Source organism: Hordeum vulgare, chromosome 1H (assembly GCF_904849725.1).
Source record: "Hordeum vulgare subsp. vulgare chromosome 1H, MorexV3_pseudomolecules_assembly, whole genome shotgun sequence".
Lineage (NCBI taxonomy): Eukaryota > Viridiplantae > Streptophyta > Magnoliopsida > Poales > Poaceae > Hordeum > Hordeum vulgare.
In genome coordinates this window covers 379,139,693-379,163,976 of record NC_058518.1, presented here as the reverse complement: position 1 = coordinate 379,163,976, position 24,284 = coordinate 379,139,693, and the positions used below count along the sequence as shown (strand labels likewise).

General features: G+C 48.5%; 1 long non-coding RNA gene across 1 annotated transcript; it reads left to right on the top strand.

The window, feature by feature from the left end:
• Positions 1-3,505: 3,505 nt before the first annotated feature.
• LOC123411562 lies at positions 3,506-6,780 on the top strand. The gene is made up of 3 exons (XR_006613279.1): positions 3,506-3,935; positions 4,014-4,101; positions 6,472-6,780. It is a non-coding gene; the product is annotated as an uncharacterized LOC123411562 (long non-coding RNA).
• The last annotated feature ends 17,504 nt before the right edge of the window (positions 6,781-24,284 follow it).

Here is a 24,284-nt window from a genome sequence, read left to right as displayed (position 1 = left end):
TTTTGATTATGAAATCTGGCACATGGATGTCAAAACAGCATTCCTTAATGGTTTTCTTAAGGAAGAGTTGTATATGATGCAACCAGAAGATTTTGTAAATCCTAAAAATGTTGACAAAGTATGCAAGCTCCATCGATCTATTTATGGACTAGTGCAAGCATCTCGGAGTTGGAATCCTTGCTTTAATGAGGTGATCAAAGTGTTTGGGTTCATACAAGTTTATGGAGAAGTTTGTATTTACAAGAAAGCGAGTGGGACCTCTATAGCATTTCTAATATTATATGTGGATGGCATATTGCTAATTGGAAACAATATAGAACTTTTGGAAAGCATGAATATATATTTGAACAAGAGTTTTTCAAAAGACCTCGGAGATGTTGCTTACATATTAGGCATCAACATCTATAGAGATAGATCGAGACGCTTAATAGGACTTCCACAAAGCACATACCTTTATAAGGATTTGAAGAAGTTCAAAATGGATCAGTCCTAGAAAGGGTTCTTGCCTATCCTACAAGGTGTGAAGTTGAGTAGGACTCAATGTCCAACAACTACAGAGGATAGAGAAAAGATGAGTGGCATCCCCTATGCCTCAGCCATAGGTTCTATCCTGTATGCAATATTGTGCACAAGACCAGATGTCAACCTTTCCATAAGTATGGCTGGAAGGTTTCAATGTGATCCAGGGATGGAACACTCGAAACCGGTCAAAAATATCCTTGAGTACCTGAAGAGGACTAAGGAGATGTTTCTTGTTTATGGAGGTGATCAAGAGATCGTTATAAAAGCTTATGTAGATGCTAGCTTTGACACAGACCTGGATGACTCTAAGTCTCACACCAGATACATATTTATTCTGAATAGTGGAGCACTAAGCTGGTGTAATTCCAAGAAAAGCGTGGTAGCAGATTCTACATGTGAGGCGGAGTACATAGGTGCTTAGGAAGCATCAAAGGAAGATGTCTGGATGAAGCAGTTCACGACAGATCTTGGATCTGTGCCAAGCGGACTAGATCCAATGACCCTCTTTTGTGACAATACTGGTGCCACTGCTCTGGCCAAGGAACCCAGGTTTCACAAAACGACTAGACACATAAAGCATTGCTTCAATTCCATCCACGATTGTGATGGTATTTCCGTGGAAGATGCTAGGGGGTCGCTTAGATCATGGTTTGGGGTCGGCGAGCGTCAGCGGCGTCGGGAACGGGTGTTGGCACAACACACATGACGCCAATCTACCCAAGTTCAGGGCCCTCTGGTGAGGTAAAACCCCTAGTCCTACGTGCGTGACTATATGAGATCACATTACAAATGGTGCTCCTTGAGCTGTTCGCGAGGAGGGGGCGGAGCTCTAGCTGTCGATCTCACTACCTCGGTGGTATGTGGATGTTTCTCTAGTGTGTCTCATGCGTGAATCTAATCAGCCTCTCTTCTCTCTGGGGCTCAGTTGAGGCTTTATAGTGCAGCGTGAAGGGTACAGTGGTGAGGATAAGATCATAGGTGAGACCCGACTGCCAGCCTCTCCGACTGGCGGTGGGGCCCGCCAGCTCTAGGTTCTTGTCTCAGTGCGGGGCCCACCGGCCGTGTGTCTCAAAGGCTGACGCGCTGGTCGTCACGGAGCAGGTTGGGGTAAACGTGGTGTGATAGTCTGGCTTATTAGGGATGATAGACTACTCATATCAATAAAGAATTCCTTCTTTTCTGGGGGCCCATTCGAACAGAACTCGCAGGTTAAGCGTTCTCGGCTTGGAGTACTTCTAGGATGGGTGACCGACCGGGAAGGTGATCTCGGGTGTGCATGAGTGAGGACAAAGTGCGCAGAAAAGACTAGTATTGATATGTGGGGCCAGCCTAGATCCTAGTAGGAGTAACGATCGTCGGCGGGTGTGTCCGAGGCGTTAGAAGTTGGTATTAGAGCCCACCCTCGTGGTTACACGGATGTTTGCGGACAAGTGTGCGGTCATGTTGTTCATGACGTTTGAGACCTGTCGTGGCACAAAACATGGCGCATGTACTGGACTAGATGCACACACGTTTGTGCGCCCAATCTAGATCCCGCGAGGAGTAACGACCGCCGGCGGGTGTGTCCGGGGCGTTACACGTGGCTACAGTGTCGTATCGCCCGGCCAGCCTCGGTGGTGACTGGGGCCCTGTAGCCTCGTTGACCCTCACATCATTGCGCCCATGGCCACGTCAAGCATGTCAGCACGCACTGCTGCCGCAAGCGCCCCTTTGTCATGCGTCAGGTCGTATCACTGTACGGGAGTATGGTCAGATGGGACCGAAATACCCACGGGTAGTATCCTAATCAGTAGCCCCAAAACCATTGGGGTCCGGAGGCCTCCGGACGAGGGGGCAGCGGTGCCCCCTATGCTCGAAGTTGTTATCGAAGTTGATACGCCTGCCGGAGCCGGCTAGGACGGTAGTCGGCTGGGGCGACATCCGGCCGTGACCTAGTCGAACGTTGCGGCGCCTCGGGCCCCACGGTGACGCTTCAGGCTTGACGCCCGGCCCTTACCTAGTCGGGCATTGCGGCGCCTCAGGCCCCGCGACGACGCTTCAGGCTTGACGCCGGTTGGTGTACGCCACGTGTGGGCTGGTGGTGGACGACGGGCCCGCCACTACCCATGCTCGAAGTTGTTGTCGAAGTTGATACGCCTGCCGGAGCCGGCAAGTGACGACATGTGTCGTTTGGCAGGCTGGGATGGCAGCCGGCTAGGACTGCAGCCGGCTGGGGTGGCAGCCGGCCGTCACCTAGTCGAATGATGTGGTGCCTCGGGCCCCGCGGCGATGCTTTGGGCTTGATGCCGGTTGGGGTGCGCCGCGTGTGGGTTGGTGGTGGACGATGGGCCCACCACTATGGGCGCAAGGAGACGTCGTCGCAGGCCCGGCCTGTCATGCCTCGGCCCAGGTGCAGGATTTATTGCAGCCACTGGCCACCGGTTGAGGTTCCCCACTTAGTTTAATGCGCACGGGGATCCTGGGTTAGTGAGGAACATGGGCATAACCGATCCCACGCCCCCACGTCACCCCTGGGGCATTAAAAGTTGGAAGGGGGAGTCCAGTTTCGCCATTGCCTCCCCTCACTCCCACCTTCATTTCGCCCTTGCGCTGGTGCTCGGTGCCGTCATCCTTCCTCTTCGCGCCCGCAGCGCTCGCGGCCGCCTTCGCCCATCCTCGCACCCGCACACTACAAGAATACCCCTTGTAAAGCAACACAAAGTCTGCAACATTTTAACCATACGTTGTAAAATTCACCATAGATACGCCATATAAGCGTCGAAGCATATGCGTTGTAGAAATTGCAGGTCATAGGGGCTGTTCCGCAATCCACCGGCTCCCTGTAATTCAAGAATCTGAGGTGTGCCTATTGGCCAGCTCCACAGTTTTGAACGGCAGCTCCACCCGCTCCTGGAGCGGAGTAGCGGAGTGGAAGGTTTCCGAACACGCCTATATACACATTGTAGTACACTAGTATATATAAGAAAAAAAACAGAGGAATTGATAGAGATGCGCTAGAAACAGAGCCCACGATCCCTCTCATCTCTCCCAAATCGACGCCACCTACCGCCTCCTCTCCCTCCTTGGATCCACCTCATCGCCGGCCCTCGCCCACCCCTTCTCCCACCTCGCACCTCCAGCGGCTGTCGGATCCGCCCGCATCCCCCACCCATCCATCCCTCTCACGGCCCATCCCAGTCTCTCTCTCTTAGTGCGGCCTCTCGCTGCGCCATCTACAGCGGAAGTTTCAGTCGACGTCTGGCCAATCCTGCCACCACGAAGCACAACCCGATGCTCCTCTCACACTGCAGCGCCCTCCCATTGGACTAGATCCGGCGCTCACGGCCACCAAAGATCAGCGGCGACCTTCCCCATGGCTAGGGTTGCCGGTGTCTGCTCCGACGCCGGTGGTCATGCCGCCCTCCTCTCGTCCGGTGAGTACATCCCCTCCCCTAGTTTCATCCTCTCTCGCTGCCCATTTCTCTAACCTTTGTTCTTCTCTTCTCCTATAGACCTGTAGGGAGGAATGGCCATTGTACAACCTTGGTGCTGCTTGGGACGAAGCAGCCATGGAGATTCCTCCTCCTCATCTGGCTTCAGGTGGGTTGGTCCACTCCTCTTTGTTCCCAAGTCCTTAATCTTCTGCAGTTAAGACTGGCGCTTACTACCTCCCTCCTTCCGTTTCTTAGTCACTAAACACGCATCTAGTTTTTCTTTGGTTCACTGATATGCTTCGTGTTCATTGCGATGGATGTGCCCTCACAACCAAAAGGGTCAACATAGCTCGGGGGAGATTACTTAATAACCTAGGGCAGGATAAAACTATGAATCTAAATAGGACACACCTACAGTACGGCACCAATATGGCGGCAAGGCATTAGCATGTTCCCATATCTCGCTTATTAATCCTAGTCTTTTTGTATGTTACAATAGTAGTTATTCTTAGGTAGATTTTTAATGATTGATCGCTAATAGGAGTAGCTTTCCGTTGCTTTTTTGCAAAGCAAATAGAGAGATACTACGTAGTTTTTTACCTTTTCAAGCAAAGAAGGGAGAGAACATGGGAGGACGATTGGCACAGGGGAGCACATCTCAGCTTTCCCTTCCTTTTTTGAAGCTAACGGAGAGATCTGACTGCAGTTTTTTCTCTCTTAAACAAATGAGGGAGAGACCATGGGGAGAACGACTATGTTCTACACAGCGATAAGCCGTCCAGTCATGCTTTGGGCTTATCTTCACTGTAATTACTCTGACAAAATTCCTATAATCTCAGTAGTAATTAGGTAGGGACACATATGTTATGTTATTTTCTATTTAAGGGAGGAGAATCTTCTAGTTTGGCCTTTTGTAAGCACCGAACTAACAACAATAGCAATGAATATTACGAATTAATCTACTACTACAAATATTTCATTACTCTCATAGTTGGTATAATCAGATTTTATAGTACAAATATTTAGCATGAATGTAACACGGGAACAGATTTGTCACATCCACATGTATTTGCATGAGTACTACAATTTTCTATGTCTGAAGTCTGAACTAATTAAGTAACGGCTGATGATTTCACTGAAATACTTCTTTCTTTCTATTTTTTATTTTCCTGGTGCACCGTTTTGCTCTTTGAGAGGCACTATTAGAGCCCTCCATATTAATTCTAGAAGAGAGTTACAAAGAACCATCGGTTGTGTTAGCCAATGAAATGTAAGGCGTTACATTGCATATTGGTTTGAGAGAGAGTACGGTTCATTACTATAGACCTGTGTGTGACAAAAGAAATATATTAATTCTAGTGGACATTGTTTTCCTACAGAAACGAGCTAGATCCATGTGGGATGTGACAATGGAAGTGCTGAGCAAAGAAGTGGTTTGGTGGGGATGGCATGCTTAATTTGCTCTACTTTAAATTATCATGCTCCTTCTCTCCTTTTACTTATTATATCTCTCCCTAAAGCTAGAAAGACACCATGGCATGCAAATTTGATGCTGTTAACCTATTTTTTTTCTAAATGTCCCAACAGAAGATAAGATTTGCATCACTGCTTTTTTACTTATGTACATTATGAAAAATGATACTGCCTATGCACATATTCAGGTTCCAGCCATATTCATCGTAAGCATAAGTTTTTTTTGAAGGGCTATCTTTCGAGCATATGTTCAGCTTAGTTTGATATCTAAGTAAGGATAAAACTGATGGTTATTACGTGTTATGCCTTCTTTAAAGAAGTTCAAGTTTGATATCGTTAAAATTTAACAAGCATGGTAGAATCTGAATGTCACATTTGTAGATTCTCACTTTTTGGATTAAATTGTAATCAGTTTTGGTGTGGAAACTCATTGACAAAAATGTGTATTTTCAAATTTTAGTCCGAAGTGTCAATACTAGAAAGAGAACGGTGATCTCGATCTTCAATCGAAATGAGTAACTCGAGCATTAGGCTTTTTAAACTGAAACCTACATTAAGGTAATCATATATGTTGTACAACATCATTTGTTTAGATGTCATACTTCAAGCTAACAACCCATGTTCTCTGTGTTATAAATCATTTCCATCTGATTTCATAAACTTATATTCCACCATATAATGAAGCTCATATTTTCAAAAAGCTGTAGGTTTGTTCCAAAGCATGGTGAGCAGATCACATCTAGGTTTGTATATTTATTGTTGGATGACTGAAACCAATTAGAGCTAAATGTTTTGGTTCAATTTCAGATGACGAAAACCATTTCAGTTCAGTTTCCTAACTAACTGGAGAATAGAAGAGAAGTGGTATTGTCACTTACATTGCCCTTTGAATGCACAACATCACATTGGATACTGCTCACATAATTTTATTGAGCCTTGTTATTCTGGAGGTTGTGTCGTTTATTGTGGCATCAAGATTAGTCATCAATGACAACTAACATTCCTGCTTGTATCGTTTCAGTGCATTGTGTGTTAATCGTTCATTTTGTTGTTTTCTTTGTAGATTCAAAAGATATATGGATGATTATATGGGTGCGTTGCAAGTATACTTCAATGATGATGATGATGTTCTGGTCCATGACGATGACGATAGATGCCTTCAGTATTAGTTAACTTGTGGGGATGTTGTTCCTGTTGGATGATTTTCTTCAGCTAACTTTTAGTTAAGTTGTAGGAGTGTTGACGGATGGTTTAAGTTTAATCTTCGTTGTAAAGATTTTTTTATTATGCATCACATTTGGATGATGTTCTGCCTGTAATATCAACTATTGTAATCCAACAGTTTTATTCAATATATGGGTTCCTCCTCTCATGAGTATATTCTATTTTTTTCCTCACTTGATATACATAATTATAACCATTATGTGGAGTATTAATTTAATTGTTAGCACTTGAAGAGTTGCAAATTCTCTATTGCAAGGTAATGAGATTTGTTTTCCTGTACGCACCAACGTATATAAGTGTTGTAACAGTCGGTTTTATTTGTTGTACTCTTGCAACGGTCTCTTTTACCAACGGCAGTATAAGTGTTGCATTAAGCGATAGCAACACTGGATAAGGAAACGCATCCTAAACCATTGGTACAAGCACTAGCAACACATATATGGACTTCTAGATACGGAAAAAAGCGTTGCTATAGGTGTGGTCTTGCACACACCGCCGCCGTTCCTCCCTCCATCGCGCGTAGCGCCTCCCTGTGGTCGACCCGCTGGGGAGCCGCATCTCCCGTCTCCTTTTCTCTGCTTCATCGCCGGTGACCTACGAGATGGCTGATGACCCACAAGTATAGGGGATCTATCGTAGTCCTTTCGATAAGTAAGAGTGTCGAACCCAACGAGGAGGAGAAGGATCTGACAAGTGGTTTTCAGCAAGGTAAAATCTGCAAGCACTGAAATTATCGGTTACAAGTGGTTGTGTGGTGAGATGATTCGTAGCAAGCAACAAGTAACAAAAGAAGCAACGGTACAGCAAAGTGGCCCAATCCCTTTTGTAGCAAGGGACAAGCCTGGACAAAGTCTTATAGGAGGAAAAACGCTCCCAAGGACACACGGGAATTTCTGTCATGCTAGTTTTCATCATGTTCATATGATTCGCGTTCGTTACTTTGATAGTCTGATATATGGGTGGACCGCCGCTTGGGTACTGCCCTTACTTGGACAAGCATCCCACTTATGATTAACCCCTCTCGCAAGCATCCGCAACTACGAAAGAAGAATAACGACAAAGTCTATCCATAGCATTAAACTAGTGGATCCAAATTAGCCCCTTACGAAGCAACGCATAAACTAGGGTTTTAGCTTCTGTCACTCTAGCAACCCATCATCTACTTACTACTTCCCAATGCCTTCCCCTAGGCCCAAATAATGGTGAAGTGTTATGTAGTCGACGTTCACATAACACCACTAGAGGAAAAACAACGTACAACACATCGAAATATCGAACGAATACCAAATTCACATGACTATCATTAGCATGACTTATTCCATGTCCTCAGGAACAAATGTAACTACTCACAAAGCATAATCATATTCATGACCAGAGAGGTAAGGAGTAGCATCAAGGATCTGAACATAAACTCTTCCACCAAATAATCCAACTAGCATCAACTACAAAGAGTAATTAACACTACTAGCAACCTTACAAGTACCAATCGGAGTCGCGAGACGGAGATTGGTTACAAGAGATGAACTAGGGTTTGGAGATGAGATGGTGCTGATGAAGATGTTGATGGTGATGAGTCCCCTCCGACGAGAGGAATGTTGGTGATGACGATGGCGATGATTTCCCCTCCGGGAGGGAATTTCCTCCACAGGATCGTCCTGCCGGAGCTCTAGATTGGTTCTGCTCAAGTTCCACCTCGTGGCAGCGGCAAATCCTCCGAAAAGCCTCCTCCTGAATTTTTTCAGAATGAAACCCTTCATATAGCAGAAGAGGGGAGCCAGTGGGCTAGCAGGGAGCCCACAAGCCCCCTAGGCGTGACCAGGGGGTGGCCGCACCTACCAGGCTTGTGGCTCCCTGGTTGCGCTCCTCTGGCACTTCTTCGGCCCAGTATTTTTTATATATTCCCAAAAAAATCCAAGTTGATTTTCACGGCTTTTGGAGTTGCGCAGAATAGGCATCTCAAACTTGCTCCTTTTTCAAGCCAGAATTCCAGCTGTCGGCATTCTCCCTCTTCATGTAAACCTTGCAAAATAAGAGAGAAAAGGCATAAGTATTGTACCGTGAAGTGAAATAACAGCCCAAAAAGCAATAAATATCAACATGAAAGCATGATGCAAAATGGACGTATCAATGGCCGGGCCACCCGCCGGCTCGTGGGAGGACTCGATTATGACGGATGAGCACATCGAATACCTCCGGCGGATGTGGAAGCTCTCGTCCATGGAGCAGGTCGAGGCCCGCGCGCCCGGTGACGAGCGCGTGCCGGAGCCCCGTGCTGGTGAGCGTGTCGTCTTCGGCACACATTTCCTTGTTGGTTTTGGGCTGCCGGCGATCCGCTTCCTGCGACAGTTTCTCGAGTTCTACTGGCTCTAGATGCATCATATAGGCCCAACTCCGTTCTATACCTTGCGTGCTTCTCCACGCTATGTGAGGCGTATCTCGGCTTCTGGCCTTTTCCCTCTTTCTTTCGTTTCTTCTTCCATTTCCGTTCTCGGGCGCACGACAACATGTCGTACTCCTATGGTGGCATGGTGGTGTACAGGCGGCGTGGCACGCCGCTTCCAAAGATGAAGTGGATTGAGTCCTTCAAGAAATGGAGCGCACCTTCTTCTAAGTCTATGGCATCGGCCTAGGGTGGGACTGGTTAACCTCACGGTGTTTGTCGACGAGCCGCCGACGGGGGAGAACTGGAGTCTCGAGTTGTGCACCGACGAGGTGGTGACGCTCGGCGGCTTGATGCATGAGCTCAAGGGTTCCCTGGGGCTGATGGCCCCGGACCTGGTGGCGGCCTTTATTTCCCGCTAAGTGTTGCCACTGCAGGCGCGGCCACACCGGATGTGCGATATGAGTGGCCACGAGGACCCGTGCCGGCTGTCAATGGTGGATCTGCCGTTGAGCAAGGTTGCTGTCAGGGTGAACAAAATCACCACCTTCCTGCTAGATGTGGAGGAGTGGGGATTCGGCATGGCGCCATTCCATCATGGCAACCGTGCGCCGACGGTGAGTTTTCATCCAACTGAAGTCGTTTCCTTTTTCTTTCTCGCCGTGTAGGACGCGTGGTCGTGCCTTTCCTCAGCTTTTTGTTTGGCATAACATGCGTGACGGCCCGAATCCGGAGAACTTCACCCCAGACCTGGACAATTCCGACACCGAGGATTACGAGTCAGACGGGGATGGCCCCGAAGGTCCCAAAGATCCGGACGCGTCAGAGGTGGTGGAGGAGGACGAGGATGAGGAGGAGCCAGCCTGCGCTGCAGCCGGCGGGGCGACGACGTCGTGCAACCCTCCCGACGGGTTCGTGAGGGATTTGACCGATGATGATGATGACGATGATGACGTGCAGGTGTTGAAGGCGCCGCCGGCTGTGATGGGTCCGCCTTGGGGCCACCGTCGAGGGAGGAGCACCGAGCTGCCGGTTAGGAGTCGGTCGGCTGCGAGCCAGCTGACCCATCGCCAGATGGCGGAGGAACGCCATAGGGACAAGTGGACGGCCGAGAGTCTGGTTGGCGCCCCGGCCGCCGAGAGGGTTCGGTCAGCGGTGTTGCCGGCTCGGGCCCCTCCACCGATGTGGAGGTGGCTTAGGCGGGGGAACCGCGAGATTCCCCTTGGTGCGGGGTACGTTTTCTTTTAGGCTCGTTCCCCTTTCTTTTCTCTTTCTCTCTTTTCGTCGTGTGGTGTTGAGTTCATGCTCTCGTTTCGTTGGAAGCGAGGCCATCCAACTGCCGGTGCCGGAGGCGTCGGCCCTTGGGGCTGAAAGCGTCACGCCGCTTGCCATGGAGCATGCGGCGACGACGCGGTTCGAACGAGAGCGCGCCGTCCAGCTTCGTGTGGCCAAGGCGAATGTCGCACCGGTTGTGGCGGCCCCTTGGCCGGGGCAATGAGTGACGCCACGACACCGACGACCCCCGATGCTCTTGTCGCGGGGCCTCGCCTGCGCACATGAAGGTGCGTCACGAGCCGCCCTCGGAGGTGTCGCATTCGGTGTCCGATCCGGGGCGTCGGGCCGAGTTTGAGGCCAGCAGTGGTGACAGCCGAGCCATGGTTGTTTCAACGGCACAGGCGAATCCGGCTACACCAGTGGCGCCTCGCACCGCTCAATCCGGCCGGGTGACCCGTTCGTTGTCCCATGTGACGAAGGAGTGGGGGCACCTGAGCCGTGCCCCGGCTGTGACCGGGTGAGTTCCTTGACCAGCGGACAGGTCGTGGTGTTTCCGACGGTCGCCGACGTCATGGGATAGCCGCCTTTGCCCAGTCGGCGGTGAACAACCTCAAGCTGGTGGAGAAAGCGGTTGAGGTAAGTTCTTCATGGAACCTTTCTTTCCGTTTGTTCTGTGGTGGGTGCGCGCTAGTGCACCCACTAGGTGTAATCCCTGAGATTCAATTTGGCTGTGCGGCTTCGCGTCAGCCGGGCCAAATCTTCCTCTCTTCTAATCTTATTCATTCTTTCCCTAGGCTGGCCACGCAAAGCGCGAAGGGCTCTTCCAGGAGGTTGTCGCGTTGTGTGTCGCTATAGCAAGAGCTCTTACTTCAATACCCGCAAGGAGCTCGAGGCTCGGACGGGCGAGCTGGAGGTAGCTAAGGGTAATCTCTCATTGTGGTGGGTACATGCAAGCGCACACACTAGGTGTAGTCCCTGAGATTCGGGCCGGTTATGCGACTTTGTGGCAGCCGGGCCAAATCTTATCTGCTTTGTGTTGCCGTTGTCGAACCGGCTGCTGACTTGATTTTTGTGCGGCAGCGGCCCTTCTCGCGACCGAGGTGGAGGAGCTGCGTCATGCGCTTGCCGAAGTTTGGGGCAAGTGCAATGAGATTGTCGGGGAGAGTGACAGGCTCGGGAAGGATTTGGGTGTCGAGCAGGTGGACATGGAATTGTTGAAGGCGAAAGTGGAGCGGCTAGTCGGAGCGCTCCAGTACAAGAAGGCGGCAAAGGAGGCGGTGTTGCAGGCGTCAGTCGCTAGCGAGGAGGCGGCTACGACTCTCCAGAATGAGGTTGCTCGGCTCGGGGAGGAGGTGCGCCAGGCGATGGCGCTCAAGGCGAGAGCGGAGCGGGAGGCGACGAGCGCGCTCAATCTTTTGTGCGAGGTGGAAAACACGTTTGCCGGTAACCGTCGTTGCTCTTGTTTGTTGTGTTTCGCCGACTCTTTTTCTTATCGTCTTTCTTTGGGCTAGCTCGCTTCTCGGAAGCGCAAACGCAGGCGGAGCGGGTCGTGGAGGCCCGCTGGGAGGAGCAGCATCGGTCGGCTGCATGCCGAACATCGAAGTCGGCTAGTCGATGGAGGAGATGGCCCATGCGTGTGAGACACTAGTGGATTTCCTACGGGTCCTTTACGATCGGCTCCAGACGATGGGCCAGAACATTGTCCGGGCCCTTTGGTCCGACTAGGCGGAGGGGTTCCCGTCAGCCGGGTAGCAGTGTGGCTGGAGCATGATGTGGATCGCTTCGATGCAGGAGGGCATCGACTGCGAGGGGCAGGGCCAGGGTCGCACTGATCTCCGTGCTCTCTTGGTACTCAGGTATTAACTTCGACCAGCTGGCCACCATGCGAGCGGCATCATAGGTGGACATGGCGCGGCCTGAGGAGTCCGTCGACTTACGGGCCCACAAGTTTGCCAGCTATGCGGTGTTGGACACCTACTACCCCAACCTGGGTGAGGACGACGCGCCCCTCTCGGAGGATGAGTACGGCGTCCCCATTGTCCCAATCGAGGAGGAAGTAGGTTCCAGCTCGGAGGAGCGTGAAGGCGATCGTGGGGACGGCAAGGCGACCGCCAGAGGTGCGGCCGAATCTACTGTGCAAGGGATGAAGCCGCCTGCTCGTGATTCCGAGGTGGCCCGAACGGCAATGCCGCCGACTGGAGACATCGAGGTGCCACCGGTTGAAGACGGTGTGGTGCTGCCAACTGGCGACACGGAGGTTAGTTGGGAGGCATCGTCGACCCCCGATGCTTAGACGAGCCCGACTACTCCGCCGACTCTGCCCAGGAGCCAGCACTGCTGGAGCCACCTGTTACTTGTATCTTCTTGCTTTTCTTAGTTGTAGTTTGTTATGGAAAAGTCCACCCACTGGGGGTGTAAGTTTTACTGTAATGCACTCTCGGCCTTGTGTCGCTATCTTTTAATTATGCATTGCAGTTTTAATTTAACTTGTTGTCGTCTGTCAGTTTGCTTGGTACTTTTCCTTGCCTTAGTCGTTTTCCCATGTGCCTCGCTCCTTTTCCTTTTTTCCTGTCGGCCAGCCGGCTTGCACACTATGGTTAGCTGAGGAGTGGGCTGTCGGAGGCGGGGTGTTGGTACTTTGGCTTTTGCAAGTTGTGTTTTGATCTAGCCGAGCAGCGTGGCCAGACCCGGCCGCCCCTTGTCAACATTTCCCATGTGCTTCGCCCCTTTTGCATGTGCGCTCATCGGCCAGCCAACCAGGTTGTGGTCTGTAGCCGACAGGGGTTAAGCTGCCGAGGAGCAGGTATGGTACTTTGCCAAGCCGGGGTGGGACTTGGGTGATCCTGCAGTCCCCGAGCCGGCTCGGCCGACTCTGGGGCAACCAGAGAAAGAATAATTGAGCCATAGATAGGATGGAAAAGGCTATCCCCGAGTCCTACTCTGGGGTTTCGGCTGCTTATTGATTGAAAGTAGGGAAGATACATACATACACTTGTTTAACTGTAAAATAGGCGGAGGAGTTCCCGTTCCACGGTCGCTCCGTATCGGAGCCGGATACGTCATACTTGTTCTTTCTTGCCTTCTGAGCATCGATCAGATAGTAGGCGATGTTGCTCAGAGCTTTGCTGATAATGAATGGGCCCTCCCATGGGGCAGACAACTTGTGTTGGCCGGCAGTTTGTTGGATCAGCCGGAGCACAAGATCGCCTTCTCGGAAAATGAGAGACTTGACCCGCCGGGTGTGGTAGCGGCGTAGGCCCTGCTGGTAGATGGTTGTTCTAGATAACGCCAGCTTGTGTGCCTCCTCGAGGATGTCGATACCATCTTCTCTAGCTTCTTTGGTGTCAGTCTCGGTGTATAGGGTGACCCGTGGCGAGTGGGACTCGATGTTAGTAGGGATAATTGCCTCGGCCCCATACAACAAAAAGAATGGGGTAAAATCGGCCGATCGGTTGGGTGTGGTTTGCAGGCTCCGTAGCACAGCCGGTAGTTCCTCGACCCAGGCGTCGGACGAGCGCTCGAGTGGTTCGACCAGCCTGGGTTTAAGGCTGGCCAGGATGAGGCTATTTTCCCGCTCCGCCAAGCCGTTTAACTGCGGGTGGGCCACGGACGCGAGGTCCATATGGATTCCCTGCTCATTGCAGTAGCGGGTGAGTGCAGCTTTGGCGAATTTGGTGTCGTTGATGGTGATGATTGATACGTCTCCAACGTATCTATAATTTTTTATTGTTCCATGCTTTTATATTATCATTCTTGGATGTTTTACAATCATTTTATAGTCATTTTATATCATTTTTTGGTACTAACCTATTGACATAGTGCCCAGTGCCATTTGCTGTTTTCTGCATGTTTTTACATTGCAGGAAATCAATACCAAAGAGAGTCCAGACCCAGCAAAACTTTGTGTGGATTTTTTGGGCCAGAATACATCCAGTGGGCCAGGAATGCACCTGAGGGGAGCTCCGATGGGAGCACAACCCACTAGGGCGCGCCTGGGGGCCCAGGCGCACCCCGGTGGGTTGTGCCCTCCTTGGTTGCCTCCCGCACCGCCTCTTTGCTCTATAAATACCCCAAAAGTCCAAAAACCCTAGAAGGGGGACGAAAATCAATTCCAGCCGCCGCAGAGTCCAGAAACACCACATCCAATCTAGACACCATCACAGAGGGGTTCATCATGTAAATTGGTGCCTCTCCGATGATGCGTGAGTAGTTCTTTGTAGACCTGCAGGTTCGTAGTTAGTAGCTAGATGACTTCCTCTCTGTCTTGATTATCAATACAATGGTCTCTTGTAGATCCATATGATGTAAGTCTTTTTGCGGTGTGTTTGTTGGGATCCGATGAACTTTGAGTTTATGATCAGATCTATGTTTTTATCCATGAAAGTTATTTGAGTCTTCTTTGATCTCTTATATGTGTGATTGATAATAGCCTCGTATTTCTTATACGATATTTGGGTTTTGTTTGGCCAACTTGATCTATTTATCTTACAATGGGAAGAGGTGCTTTGTGATGGGTTCGATCTTATGGTGCTTGATCCCAGTGACATAAAGGGAAACGACACGTATGTATTTTTGCTATTAAGGATAACAAGATGGGGACTATTTCTACATAAATAGATCTTGTCTACATCATGTCATCGTTCTTATTGCATTACTCCGTTTTTCCATGAACTTAATACACTAGATGCATGTTGGATAGCGGTCGGTGTGTGGAGTAATAGTAGTAGATGCAGGCACGAGTCGGTCTACTAATCTTGGATGTGATGCCTATATAATGATCATTGCATGTATATTGTCATGATTATTTGAAGTTCTATCAATTGCCCAACAGTAATTGTTTTCCCACCATTTGCTATTTTTCTCGACAGAAGCCACTAGTGAAACCTGCGGGCCCGGGTCTCTTTTCGTCATATTTGCCTTTGCGATCTATTTTCCTTTGCTTTTATTTTCAGATCTATTAAACCAAAAATACAAAAATACCTGGCTACAATTTATTTGTTCCGCGATCTATTTATCCTATCTACCACTTTTACCTCACTTTATTTGCCTATCTTGAGGCGTCGTACCCCAAAGGGGTTGACAACCCCTTTAACACGTCGGGTTGCGAGTATTTGTTACTTGTGTGCATGTGTTGTTTATGTGGTGTGAGGAGATTCTCCTACTGGTTTGATAACCTTGGTCTCATCACTAAGGGAAATACCTACCGTCGCTATACTGCAGCATCCCTTCCTCTTTGGGGAAATACCGACGTAGTTCTAGCAGACATCAAAAGGAATTTCTGGCGCCGTTGTCGGGAGGATCTTCAACATCAACCAGGTTCCTAATCACAAATCTCATCTCCTCGCAATTTACATTATTTGCCATTTTCCTCTCGTTTCCCTATCCCACACTTCACAAAAAAAATCGTTTTATTCGCCCTCTTTTTCGTTCGCCGTTTTCTCATCAGATCTATTCTTTTCTTGTTTTCTCGTCACAATGGCTAGTTTGAACGCTCCTCCTTTGTTACCAGATTTTGAATTTCTATACTTCAAACAAAGACAAGGAGAAGATCTAAAAGATGCTTGGTATAGGCTTATGGACTCTTACCGTGTTTGCAATCTAAAGGGAGATGCAAAAAATTTGCTTAGAAATTTTTACATAGGATTGGCTTTGCATCATAGACAACTCTTGGATTTTGCGGCGAAAGGGAATTTTATTGAGTTTGATGTTAACGCTGCCTATGAAATTTTAGAAGGTATTTTGGGAGTTCCACCACAAAATAAAGGGTTCTCTTTCACTTCAGAGGGAGTCCAAATTTTGGACAAAGTTGGTGATTTGCATAAACATATGGTTGAATTGCAAAAATATAATGAACCTCTCAAACATCTCAATGGTAGTATCAATCGTATGAACACTTTGATTAACCTTTGCAATAAACGGTTGGATATTTTAGATCTAAAGATGGTTTCTTTTCCAAAAAAATTAGGGAATCTTAAAGAGCCTCCCAGATTTGAAAAGACCCTTACTAAAGTGGAAAAGATTACCGAGGACAACACTTATATACTACGTGTTATGCCTAGCTAGGGGCGTAAAACGATAGCGCTTTTTGGGAGGCAAACCAACTTGTATCTTTTTTCTTTTTGGTTTTCTTGATGTTTTCAATAAAATACACAATTATACCTATGGTTAGATCTTTTTTGCGGTTTAAATTAGTGTTTGTTCCAAGCAAGGCCTTTGGGACGATTTGGGTGAAAGTTGATTTGATCTTGCTGAAAAATAGAAACTTTTGCACTCATGAAATCATTTTTTGTTTTTAACAGAAGAGTGCTTTTGAGCTTATTATTTTTCAGAAGATTGATAAACAAATTATTCACGTCGCCCTCATTTTTAAGAATTTTTGCAGTTACACAAGTATTCGAAGTAGTCAGATTGCTACAGACTATTCTTTTTTGATAGATTCTCTTTTCTTTGCGTTGCGTGCTTGTTTTGATGATTCTGTGGTCTTCTTTTATGATTTTTTGACATAGAAAATTTGGAATACAATATATATAATGCAAAAATAAAGTATGAATAGGTTTGCAACAGTACTTATAGTAGTGGTTTGCTTTCTTATACTAACAAATCTCACGAAGGTTTTGTTGAGTTTTGTGTGATTGAAGTTTTCAAGTTTTGGGTGATCTTACGATGGATGAAGGAATAAGGATTAGCAAAAGTCTAAGCTTGGGGATGCCCGAGGCACCCCAAGATAATATTCAACAAGTAGCAAGCAACTAAGCTTGGGGATGCCCCCGAGTGGCATCCCCTCTTTCTTCTAACAACCATCGGTATTTTACTTGAAACTATATTTTTATTCATCACATGTTATGAGTTTTGCTTGGAACGTCTTGTATGATACGAGTCTTTGCTTGTTTTGCTTTTTTTTAAGTCTTGAATCCTTGGTGGACACACCTTTTTGAGAGAGCCAAAAATTATGATATACTTGCTGCTATGCTTCTTAAAATTTTAGAGCCACAGATTTGCTCTAGTACTTCACTTATATCTTTTTTAGCACGGTGTGCTTTGTTATTTTTGAAGAAATGCTCTCATGCTTCACTTAGATTTATTTGGGAGTTAGTAAAAAAATTAAGAAATTCTCTCTTGCTTCACTTAGATTATTTTGAGAGAAAGAAAAAATATGTTCATGTTCTTCACTTAAATTTGTTTGAGCTTATAAAAAGCAACATATGAAAATAGTCCCAAAGTGATAGATATCCAAGGAGGATATAATAAAAACTTCCATGAAGATCATTGGACAAAATAAACTTGATTCTTCATAATGGTTTTGAGACATAATGATATTATATGTGAGTCATGTTGATGAGTAACTGTGCTTTAGTAAGAATATTGATGTTAAGGTTTGTGATTCCCTATGCAAGCTCAAAAGTCAAAAGTTATGCAATGAAATTTATATCCTACTTGTGGTGCATTATTTGGTGTTACTTATGCTTAATGCTTGGGTATGAGATTTTTCATATCTTGGTTGGTCGCTTCTTAATATTTTTGCTAGCCTTCATTTTGCACTAAGTATGATCACTACTTGTGCATCCAAACCCTTTAAACCAGTTTTGCCATATGAGTCCACTATACCTACCTGTATGCAGTATTTCCATGCCGTTCTAAGCAAATTTGCATGTGCCATATCTAATTTTCAAAATAAATTTCTCTTTTGTGTGCTCTACCGCTCGCGAGGCGGTGAGGGGTGGCCAATATTTTCCATGCTAGATGTGTTATTCTCACGATTCGTGTTTATTCACTTGTCATTGCACGAGAGTACGACAAATGTATTAGGGATGCCAGTTCTGAAATAAAAAAAAGAATTTACTTTTTGTTATCAAATAATAAATTCCTTGGAAAGTGTTGGTATGGAGGGCACCAGTGGATACGGACAAGCCATGGAAAGTGAAAGCAATGGTGGAAAAAGGAATAAACTTTATTTTCTGTTTGGGAACCGCCTATGATCTATCTGGCATGGAAAGTGTTGGGAGCTCTAAGTCGTTTTCGTTGGTGGGAAAAGTATGCCTCCCAAAATGTTTTTACCTCTCAATTTTGGCTTTCAGCTCTGGCACCTCTACAAACCCCTACTTCCTCTACGTAGGGCCTTTCTTATACTTATGCAATTTTTATTTTGAATTTGAGTCTCCATCTTCTCTCATAAAACACCAACTAAGGGGCACTATGATCGTATTTGAGCATTAGGTGTAGCTAATATTCGAGTGTGTTTCATGAATGGATCAATGATTAAGCATAATGGGTTAGGGATAACTTGCTTTAGTGTTGATATTTTGAAAGACATGGTTGCTTGTTGGTATGCTTGAGTATTAAAGTCTTCATGTCAAAACTAGACTATTGCTTTGAACCATATAAAAGTACAAATGTCCATGCTATAAAGAAAATAAATGTTATGAACATGTTAGGCAGCATTCCACATCAAAAAAAAATTATCATTTACCTACTTGAGGACGAGCAGGAATGAATCTTGGGGATGATGATACGTCTCCAACGTATCTATAATTTTTTACTGTTCCGTGATGTTATATTATCATTCTTGGATGTTTTACAATCATTTTATAGTCATTTTATATCATCTTTTGGTACTAACCTATTGAAATAGCACCCAGTGACACTTGTTGTTTTCTGCATGTTTTACATCATAGGAAATCAATACCAAACGGAGTCCAAACGCAGGAAAAAAAATTATGGATCTTTTTTGGGACAGAAGACATCCAGTGGGCCAGGAACGCACCTGAGGGGAGCTCCGATGGGAGCACAACCCACCAGGGCGCGCCCGGGGGCCCACGCGCGCCCCGGTGGGTTGTGCCCTCCTCGTTGGCCTCCCGCACCGCCTCTTTGCTCTATAAATACCCCAATATTCCAGAAACCCTAGAAGGGGGACGAAAATCAATTCCAGCCGCCGCAGAGTCCAGAAACACCAGATCCAATCTAGACACCATCACGGATGGGTTCATCATGTCCATTGGTGCCTCTCCAATGATGCGTGAGTAGTTCTTTGTAGACCTACGGGTCCGCGGTTAGTAGCTAGATGGCTTCCTCTCTCTCTCTCTTTGTTATCAATACAAGGGTCTCTTGGAGATCCATATGATGTAAGTCTTTTTGCGGTGTGTTTGTTGGGATCCGATCAACTTTGAGTTTATGATCAGATCTATGTTTTTATCCATGAAAGTTGTTTGAATCTTCTTTGATCTCTTATATGCATGATTGCTTATATCCTCATATTTCTTCTCTGATATTTGGGTTTTGTTTGGCCAACTTGATCTATTTATCTTGCAATGGGAAGAGGTGCTTTGTGATGGGTTCGATCTTACGGTGCTTGATCCCAGTGACAGAAAGGGAAACAACACGTATGTATCGTTGCTATTAAGGATAACAAGATGGGGTCTATTTCTACATAAATAGATCTTTTATACATCATGTCATCGTTCTTATTGCATTACTCCGTTTTTCCATGAACTTAATACACTAGATGCATGCTGGATAGTGGTCGATGTGTGGAGTAATAGTAGTAGATGCAGGCAGGAGTCGGTCTACTAATCTTGGACGTGATGCCTATATAATGATCATTGCCTGGATATCGTCATGATTATTTTAAGTTCTATCAATTGCCCAACAGTAATTGTTTTCCCACCGTTTGCTATTTTTCTCGAGAGAAGCCACTAGTGAAACCGACGGCCCCGGGGTCTCTTGTCATCATATTTTCCTTTGCGATCTATTTTCCTTTGCTTTTATTTTCAGATCTATTAAACCAAAAATACAAAAATACCTTGCTGCAATTTATTTGTTCCACGATCTATTTATCCTATCTACCACTTTTACCTCATGTTATTTGCCTATCTTGAGGCGTCATACCCAAAAGGGATTGACAACCCCTTTAACACATCGGGTTGCGAGTATTTGTTATTTGTGTGGAGGTGTTGTTTACGTGGTGTGAGGAGGTTCTCCTACTGGTTCGATAACCTTGGTCTCATCACTAAGGGAAATACCTACAGTCTCTATACTGCATCATCTCTTCCTCTTTGGGGAAATACCGACGTAGTTCTAGCACACATCAATGATGATGTTGGGGAGGCCTTAGCGGACGGCGATGTCCTTGATGAACGTGACGGCCATCGGGCCATCAAGCTTCTTGATTGGCCTAGCCTCGATCCATTTCGTGAACTTGTCGACGACCACCAGAAGATGTGTCACGCTGCCTAGGGCAGTTTTGAATGGACCAACCATGTCCAAGCACCACACGGCGAATGGCCATGTGAGGGGAATGGTTTGTAGGGCCGCAACCGACTGGTGGTTGCGTGCTTTGAAGCGTTGGCAGTCGTTGCACTTGTCGACCAGCTTCTTGGCGTCTTTTAGGGAAGACGACCAGTAGAACCCGTGGCGGAACGGCTTGGCCACCAGGGAGCGCGAGGCGGCATGGTGGTCGCACTCGCCTTGGTGGATGTCGAGGAGGATCTCGCGGCCCTTGTCCGCCCCGATGCAGCGATGGAAAATCCCAGACACACTGCGCTTGACGAGCTCATTGTTGATGATGGTATTGGCGATGGAACGCCTTTGGATTTGTCGGGACTCGACTTCGTTGGCAGGTAGAGTGCCATTCTCGAGGTATTCGGGGAAGGGTTGTGCCCAAGACGGGGCCATTACCAATGTTAACACGACAGTCATGACTCGACTTGTTGGGGCGGGGGTGGCAGGCTATTGGCCGGCTGTCGCGGTCCCCAAGTCGGGTGGGAGGGACCCCGAGGGAGGGCCGGCAGCCCCCGTGCTGTCTAGAGTCGCCGGTGGGCCGACTGGAGCCGCAGCCGATGGGTGGCGGCAGTCCCCGAGTCGGTGTCGACAACCCCTCGGGACTGGCGGCGCAGCCCCCGGGTCTGTCAGGATGAAGATGGACTCGAATTCTGGAGAAGGCGTGATGGAGGGCTTACGCAGGTGCTCCAAGGATAAGCCGGCTGGGATGGGTTGCGGGGTGGAGCCGATCTTCGCCGTTGTGTTGGTGGCCTCGTTGTCGGCTAGAAGGATGTGGTGGAACTCGCATCCTTCGAAACCGTCGGGCAGGTGCTGGACTAGGAAACGGTAGCTGACCATGTTTGCGTCTCTGGCGTCCCATTCGCGAGTGACTTGTTGCACCACCAGGTCGAAGTCGCCGAAGTAGAGGATGCGTCGGACGCCGATTTCCTTGGCCAGCCACAGGCCGTGGGTGAGCGCTTCATACTCTGCCATGTTGTTTGACGCGGTGAAGTGGATCTGCACGACATACTGCAGTCGGTTCCCCTTGGGGGAAAAGAGAACGATGCCGGCTCCGAGGCCAGTGCGCATCTACGAGTCGTCGAAGTGCATGCGCCAATGGGTGGAATCGGGAGGTGGTGACAGGTATTCTGTTTCTACCCAGTCAACGAGGAAGTCCGCCAAGGCTTGAGACTTGACGATGGTGCAGGACTCATAGGTGATGTCATTGTCGGCTAGCTGGAGGGCCCACTTGGCGATGTGGCCAGTCGCGTCCTAGTTGCCCATGATCTCCCCGAGGGGAGCGGTGCTCACCACCGTGACCGGGTGTTCCTGGAAGTAGGGCTTAAGCTTCTGGGCCGCCAGGAACACGCCGTAGCACATCTTCTGGTAGTGTGGGTAGTTTCTCTTGGAGGCGGACACCACCTCGCTCAAATAGTAGACCGATCATTGGACCGGCTGGGCTTGGCCCAACTCCAAGTGCTTGACGACCATGACGATGCTGACGACGCGGCTGGTTGCCCTGATGTAGAGCGGCATCTATTCTTTGTCTGTCGTCTTGGCCAGCACGGGCGTGGTCGTCAGCGCGCGCATGAGATCACTCAGGGCCTCGCAGCTTCATCACTCCAGACGAAGTCGTGTGCCTTTTTGAGCAGGCGATAGACCAGGAGGGCCTTTTCTCCCAGGCGGCTAATGAAGTGGGTGAGTGAAGCGAGGCAGTCGGCGATCTTCTGGACACCGGCCAGGTTGGTCGGCCAGGACATCCGCTTGATGACCCTAATCTTCTCTGAGTTCGCCTCGATCCCTTGCTTGGAAACGAGGAAACTGAGGAGCTGGCCAGGTGGGACGCCGAACACGCACTTTTTCGGGTTCAATCGGATCTCGAACTCGCGCACGCTCGTGAACGTTTCTTTGAGATCGTCCAGGAGGGTGCGGCTTTCTTTGGTCTTGACCACAACATCGTCCACATAGACGTGTATGTTGCGATCAAGATGCTTGTAGAAGCATCGCTGGAATGTGGTGCTGGCATCTTTCAGCCCGAACGCCATCGTAACATAGCAAAACGCCCCGAAGGGTGTTATGAAGGTTGTCATCCGGTCAGCCGGATTTAGCCTGATCTAGTGGTAGCCTGGATAGACGTCCAAGAAGGACAGTAGCTCGCAGTCGTAGCTCGAGTCGATCACTTGATCGATACGGAGCAGAGTGAATGGATCCTTGGGGCATGCCTTGTTTAGGCTCGTGTAGTGATACACATGTGCCAAGTCTTGTTCTTCTTTAGCACCGGGACTGGGTTCTCCAACCAATCCGGGTGGAAGACTTCCATGATGCAACCGGCCGCTAGCATCCAAGCGATTTCTTCACCGATGGTCTTCCGCTTCTCCTCGGAGAAGCAGCATAGCGGTTGCTTGACCGGCTTCGTGTCCGGTTGGACGTGTAGGAAGTGCTCGACGAACTTCCTCGGAACTCCCGGCATGTCCTTTGGGGTCCATGCAAAGATATCCCGATTCTCACGGAGGAAGTCGACGATCTCGCTATCCTATTTGTCACTCAGGCCGGCCCCCACCACGATGTACTTGTCGGTGGGGTCAGTCGGGTCCAGGGGGACCCTCTTGGTATCCTTGCCGGTGGCCAGCTGAAACTGGACCTCCGCAGTTGGCTGCTTCAGCTTGGCTCTGGCATGGCCACCGGCTCGCGGGCAAGATCCACGAGTCGGTCGATTTGTCACCGCTCCTCGGTGATGACGAGGGACTTTGTCAGCTTGGAGCCGGCCAGAGCGGACTCAGACAATTTCTTGTAGTTACCGGTGACGGTGATGATCCTGCACGGACCCGACAACTTCATCTTCAGGTAGGCGTTGTGTGGGACCGCCATGAACTTGGCCACGGCCGGCCGGCCCAGATGGCCTGGTAGGAGCTAGTGAGGTTGATGACCTCGAACCACATCGGCTCACGGCGGAAGTTCTTCGGTGAGCCGAACAGCATGTCTAGTCAGACCTTGCCGATCGGGGAGCAAGAGTGGTCGGGGATGATGTCATAGAACACCGTCCGAGTCGGCTGGAGCTCGGACTCTAGAATGCCAAGCTTCTGCATGGTTTCGCGGTAGAGGATGTTAATGTTGCAATGGCCGTCGACGAGCACCCTCGTGAAGCGGCATGTGCACCGTCGGGAGACGAAGGTGGGGTCGAGGACCAGCGTGTAGCCACCTGGCGTCGGCATCACAACCGGATGATCCTCACGGGGCCAAGTGATTGGCTTGTCCGACCAGTGCATGTACTGGGGACCGGTGGGACGATGGTGTTGACCTCCAGCGCACGCTTGCGTTGGCTATGCTTGTCATTATCCTCGGTGGTGAAGATAACGTAGGTCGCGTCCTGCTGGGGGTAGTTGATACGTCCATTTTGCATCATGCTTTCATGTTGATATTTATTGCTTTTTTGGGCAGTTATTTCACATCACGGTACAATACTTATGCCTTTTCTCTCTTATTTTGCGAGGTTTACATGACGAGGGAGAATGCCGATAGCTGGAATTCTGGCCTGAAAAAGAAGCAAGTTTGAGATGCATATTCAGCGCAACTCCAAAAGCCGTGAAAATCAACGTGGATTTTTTTGGGAATATATAAAAAATACTAGGCCGAGGAAGTGCCAGAGGAGCGCAACCAGGGGGCCGCGCCTAGGGGGCTTGTGGGCTCCCTGCTGGCCCACTAGCCCCCCTCTTCTACTATATGAAGGGTTTCGTTCCAAAAAA